At 32.5% G+C, this 6,879-nt stretch overlaps 1 pseudogene; it reads left to right on the forward strand.

The window, feature by feature from the left end:
- The first annotated feature begins 314 nt into the window (after positions 1–314).
- Positions 315–6,350, forward strand: LOC132061008 (microtubule-associated protein 70-5-like; annotated as a pseudogene).
- The last annotated feature ends 529 nt before the right edge of the window (positions 6,351–6,879 follow it).

The raw sequence follows: 6,879 nt of genomic DNA on the forward strand, positions 1-6,879 counted from the left end.
AATATTGTGAAGGACAAATAATGAGAAGCTGAGTCAGCAAAAGGACCAACTGTCTGTATTAACCTGCAATAAATAAACAGTTTTATGTCAGATATATTACCGAGTGTTTACATAAAATCAATTAAGTTATTATGGTTAAGTGATTTAATGAAGAGAAAAAATAGATATACTATTAATCTGGATTAACTGATAGTTGTATATATCCAAACATATATCATATATCTATTAATTCGATATAAACATCTCATACGAATAAATATTACTTCCTTCTTTAATGATTTTTGTAACGTATATACATATATATATAAATGAATTCATAACAAATACTGAGATGCACTGAATCCGTCCTTAACTAATAGTCTCTATATGAATTATACAATTCTATGTTAGATTCATTTGCAGTGTCACCTCTTCTTCTTCATAAATAAATGTGCCCCTTCATATACTTCTAATGAGTCTTTTAAAGAAGGAAACAGGAAGGGCCTTTCATTTACTCTGTTCATTAAAATTCAAAAGTTGTTTGGAGCTTTTTGACTACATGGCTGAGGTATGTTGAAACATTCAAATAAAACACATTCCACAATCTATAAATCAACCTAATTTTGTTTTGTTTCGTTTAGTTTGATTGTTTGTTAATGAAGAACATCCATGATAGTGTAAGAATCTTGTTCACTAATAGCATACAAGTTCGAAATCTATTATTTGTTTGCTTAGATAGTAAATTTTGTAACAAGAATCCTGTACACTAATGACAGAGACGGATTAAAGGTTTGAATTTTTGTGATTTTGAGTTTGAAATCTATTATTTGTATTTGTTAAGTAAATTTTGCAACAAGAATCTTGTACACTAATAGTAGAGACGACAGATTTAAAATTTACACTCTATCAAAAGTAGTATCTCTAGCTCACAAAGCTAGGGGTAAGTTGTGCGTACATCCTATCCTCTCCAGACCCTATCATGTGAAATTACAATGAACATGTTGTTGTTGAGTTCGAATTCAAAATTTGTACTCGTTTAGTGAATTTTATAACACATAAACTGAAAATGCTAAATTCGGAACCCCATAAGAGTCTCTATATACTTTAATTTTTTTTAATTGAAAGTTTTTTTTTTTTTTGTTGGTATGATTTTGATAGGAAAAGGAGAACAAAAGGGAGAAGGGGAAAAAGGAAGAGGAGAAGAAAGAAGAAGAGAAGAAAGTAGAGGAAAAGAAAGAAGATGAGGTTCAAGAAATTGTGCTCAAAGTTGATAGGCATTGTGAAGCTTGTGCAAGAAAAGTTGCAAGAGCCCTCAAAGGTTTTCCAGGTATCTAATTTGCCTAATCCCTCATTTAATAATCTTCTAATTGTATTAGTTTATATGTTCATTCCATTCTTATGATTTTGCAGTAACTAATTTGCTCAAATAAACTTAATATGAACCATATGTGTTTCTCTTTTGAGTTTTAACTTTTAACCAATAATTACCTGTCATAAGTGAATTAGTAATTTGAATAATAGACTATCGTCCCGCTATAACATGTTAAATTACATTAATAGTCGAGAAACTGTCCAATTTTATTTTTGTATTATTCCAAACTGCTGAAGTTTTCTACCAGTTACGCTTTTGGTCTATTTATATTCTTATCGTTAGTAAATTGTGTTGTACAACAACAACAACAACTTCTTTTGGTTAAAATTTATTTTTCAACTTCTAACTATTGTTTTGAAATTACCTTTATATTGCAACTTTATTAGGATAAGGCTAAACGAGATTGTTTTTAACTAAGGGATAAGATTTTTCTATATTTACAAGTTAAGTTTACCGAAGAACAAAGCTGCTCAATTTCAAATAGTAAAATGTCAAATTTGACCCTTTTCGTAATACTCTTCTCTTTTTGGATCCATATATTAATAAGGATATGACTTTTGAGCATAGTTTAATATTTCTTTTTTGTAAATAAACAGGAGTGGAGGAAGTAACGGCGGATTCTAAGGCTAGCAAAGTGGTGGTAAAAGGGAAAAATGCAGATCCTTTCAAAGTGTGAAAGAATTCAAAAGCAAAGTGGTAGAAAAGTGCAATTAATTTCACCTTTGCCTAAACCACCCGAAGAAAATAAAAAGGATGAAAAGAAAGAGGAGCTGCCCAAAGAAGAGAAGAAAGATGAGGTAATTAAATTGTTAACCAATGATTTAACCTATGCTCAATTTAATTCACCTATACTTAGATTAACTTACTATCTCTTTATCTGTTATTAGTAGAATTATTTTGTTCTTTTGACTCTCGAGTTTTGATCTAGCAGTGAGAGCGCGACTTGTGATGTGTTGATTAAATGCACGTCATAAATTAAAATTTGTCGATGGTCAAAAAACTGATATTGTAGGGTAGAAAGGTAAATAGAAAAAAAAATTGATTCGAATTAATGACTTACTATTTTTTCTTGGATAGTATTATTCTGGAAAATGATCAACCCTTTTATATTCTTAAGACCTATTTGGTCCCCGGGATAACATAATATTATTTAATACTACGAATGCAAACAAATTGAGGATTGATTATATGAATCTTCACTGATCATATTTATTCGTTTAAACTCGTCCCAGAAACAAAACAAATGAGGGTTGCCTCTTTTTTTTTTTTTTTTAATATCTAACTTGTTTACCAATTTCTGTGTTTTTTCTGCTACTACTCTGCCTAGTTAGATCATAAGCACTAGTTTTTAGCTGTGCCCTTTCAACTTTCCATGCACCAGTCTTCTAAGTTTGTTCTGATTCTGTATGTCCAGTTTTTCTTAAAATAGGCCAAACAATATTTTAATGATCTGCACATAAAAGTACACCAGTTTGTACTGAAAATGATGATAAAATTCAGCTAGTCCTTGTTAAGCTAACACCGAAATGATCTTGGGGATTAGGTAACCTTGCACTTTCGTTGTAATCATCAGACCGTTTATGGCTTAAACGACTTGTTAAAGTCCTTATTCCAGCTGTAGTATAGTATTATTTTTGGTAACTGGTCTTTCTGAAGCTTCGACGGATACATGTGCATGCCTATAACACGTTGCATACGGATATATATAAGAGTGAAATTTAGCTATTGAATTTCAATTCTTCATATGCATTTCATCAGAGAAGGATCGAGAATTGGGAGCAGCGCAAAGTGAAATTAAGGCTTTGAAAGCAACTGAAGTCCTCAAAGACAAAGCTCTTGAAGAGGTACTCTCAGAATAATCTATCAAGTCTCTATTTGATTTTATATTTCGCATACATTTTCTTGTTATACTTTAGCTATATATTGTGTTGATAAATTCAATTCCTATTTTCCACAGCTCGGAAATGAATTTCAAAAATTGGAGGGAAAGCTGAAAATCGGTGAAACACTTATTGAACAAAAGGTATACTAATCAAAAGCAACCATTTCTTTAATACTAATCAAAAGCAACCATTTCTTTGCCGAAAAGGGCATATAAATTATTGGCTATGACTTTAAATGCAGAATCTTGATATCAAACGACTCGCTGATGAGAAGAAAGAAGCACTGGCTGCACAATATGCTGCTGAAACAACTCTTAGAAAAGTATATACTGATCAGAGGGAGGATGATTTTCCTCATCTCGAGTCCATTATTGCTCCCCTCGAGGCAGAGATAAAGATGTATAAGAGTGAGGTACTTTAAAATGATAAAACTCATTAAATGCTTCATTTTTCTAAATGCTTTGGCAAGTATTAACTTGTTTTCTTTGGACATTTTTTAGATTGCAGCATTACAAGATGATAAAAGGGCTTTGGATAGACACACTAAGTCAAAAGAGGCGGCGTTGGTTGAAGCAGAAAGGATACTAAAAAGTGCTTTAGAAAGGGCATTAACAATAGAGGAGATTCAAAATCAGAACTTTGAGCTTAGAAGACAGATCGAAATCTTTCAGGTAGGAGTTTCAACCCAGTCCATCCTGTAAAACAGGAAAATTACAATGTATATACAACGTCAAAATTATATAGTAGATGTTGAATCCTCTTGGCTTCTTCGTTTGTTTACTTTATATTTTGAATCCCTTTAATAAAATTCCTGGCCTAATATGAATTTCTCTCAATGCAGGAGGAAAACAAAATACTTGATAAGACAAACCGTCAAAAGATTCTTGAGGTGGAAAAGCTAAGCCAAACCATTATCGAACTTGAGGAGGCAATTCTTGCTGGAGGAGCAGCAACTAATACACTTCGTGACTACAAACGACGAATTTCTGAATTACAAGTAAAAAACATGCAGTAACATATTTAGCAATACTACTAAATGACTATGTTATAGAGCATATATAAGACATGAGGATTTCCAAATCTTGTAGGAGGAGAAGAGGACGCTGGAAAGGGAACTAGCAAGAGTTAACGTTTCAGCAAACCGAGTTGCAATGTCGTGGCAAACGAGTGGAAAGATGAGAATGACAAAGTCATGCCTGTAAAACAGTGGCTAGAAGAAAGAAAGCTGTTGCAGGTCATTAAAGCAAAATATTGTGCGACTTAAGGAACAGTTTGGACATAGAAATCTTTTCGGCTTTTTAAAACATTGTTTGGTTTTCATTGGACTGACCTTTTGGTTAGTTGATGAAGATTCTGGTCAAGACCGATTTTCAAGTGAAAAATCTTTTTCTGCTCAGAAAACTTTAACTTTTTTTCAAGTGAAATGCATGTCCAAATACAACTTCAACTTCCAAATACCACTTTTCAACTTCAACTTCAAAAACTCTTTTTTCCAAATTTTAACCAAATATATGTCCAAACTCCTAGCAATATATATATATATATATATATATATTTTAAAATAACTTATCAGTTAAGACTTATTGAGATACTTTTTACCTTTGTGTTATATAGGCAGAGATGCAAAGACTGAGAGACAAATTAACCATAGCAGAGAGAATAGCCAAGGCAGAAGCACAACTCAAGGTGAGCTTTTGACATGATTCTTGAAACTAACTTCATGTTTGGATTACTAAAAAAGTGGCTTTTAACCATGTATTTTTAAGCTCAATTTTATAAATAAACAACCGTATTTGAATAAAAGTGCTTAAAGGGTTTTTTAGAAGCTATATTGAAATTAATAGAAAATATAAGGGATAAAATGGTAAAGTTGTTGGTCTAAAAAATGACTTTTAAGTAAAAAAAAAAAAAAGTTGGGGTTGAGCAATTCTTGGTTTTGGCTTATTTTAAGCATTTTTTAACACTAACTTATAAGCCAATCCAAACGGGCTCTTAATGTGTTTTATGCTTATCCGTTAAAAATTTTGCCATAGGATAAGCTAAAATTGAGGCTCAAAACACTCGAACAAGGCTTGAAGCAAGCATTCAACGTCTCTGTCAAACCTAATGGGTCCCCAAATCCTCAAAAGACTAAACACAATCTTGGAAATAGCTTGGTAAAGAAGAGTTTATGGACGTCTCGAAATAAGAATGTTGAGAGTGTTAGAAAGGAAAATGCAGAAATGAAGGAGAATTCTATTGTGGATATAAACAGCAACGAAATCACAGGCGCGCATAAGATCAAGAACCGAGGAGGTGACCAGGAAAATAAGACTAATGGATGCAGCCAGAGAGATAACGACGATATAGTATCTGGTTTTTTGTATGATAGGCTACAGAAAGAGGTTATCTGTTTAAGGAAGTTTTGTGAGACAAAAGAGTCAGCTTTGAATACTAAAGATGAAGAAATTAAGGTGAAGTATTACCATAAAACAAAAATCTTTTGCTCTTTTTCATCTCAAAGTCCTTAACACACAACTTATGATCTTCCTTTTATCATTTTTATCAATCTGGTTGGTGTTTTACAGATGCTAATGAAGAAGATTGAGACGTTGTCGAAAGCTATAGAAGTTGAAGCAGGAAAACGAAAAGTGAAGCAACAAGGTCAGTGTATTTTTCAATTTGTTTGGGGATTTCATATGCTATGTTGCTCGGATCCTCCAAAAATGTCACTAGATGTGTGTCGGATCCTCCAAAAGTTATGCATTTTTTGGAGGATCTAACACGGGCCACTTGAGGATCCGAGCAACATAGCTTATTCGTACAGCGTCATTTGACTATACTAATTTTAAAGATGGTCTAAATTTGAATTAGGATCATGAAAACATCTTGAAGATTCATGTAATGACAGAAAAAATTGGAGCTACTATCTTGGGTCATCAGTCAGATTCTCGCATTTCTTGTATATACAAAGAGTGGAAGTGATTAAGGAATAGAGATCAAATTCATTTGTAATGTGTAATGTAAAGTGAGTGACTAATTCTGTCACAACTGGAGTGTAATTCTTTTTGTTTTAGTTACTTATTTGTATAGTTATTCTCAGCTTTAGATTCAGATGACTAAGAATAATTGGAAGTTTGTTTTTGCTAATACTCACAGCTCTTAGAGCAGAGTGGTTCTTGATTTATGTAATGGAGTATTATTTCGTCTCAAGGAATAGACTATTAGTATTAACATTATATAAATGTGCACCATTAGAAGAAGCGGTGAAACTATTAATCTAAAAGTAGAGAAAACAACTCATCCCCTTAATTAATGTGGAACTCTTAACCCCCGGATGCCTCGTGTACGGTGCGTGGACGATATAACATGAGGGGACAATGGATAAATCAAGAATTTCGATAGATTTGCTCTGATATCATTTCAAGAAGATAGACACTGAGCCTAACTCAATTCTATAAAGCTATTCATGAGGTTAATATTGTCTAATACCATATAAGGAGAAAACACTTACCTACACCTGGTTTTTACACCAAATCATGTAAACTTATTATAGTTAATCGATTTAATGAGGTGAGAATACATGTTAATTAATCATGCTTAAGTACTTGATAAAGGTTTATGTACAAACACATGTCATGCATCCAATGGTTTGGTATGAACATC

This window comes from Lycium ferocissimum, chromosome 6, assembly GCF_029784015.1.
Source record: "Lycium ferocissimum isolate CSIRO_LF1 chromosome 6, AGI_CSIRO_Lferr_CH_V1, whole genome shotgun sequence".
NCBI lineage: Eukaryota > Viridiplantae > Streptophyta > Magnoliopsida > Solanales > Solanaceae > Lycium > Lycium ferocissimum.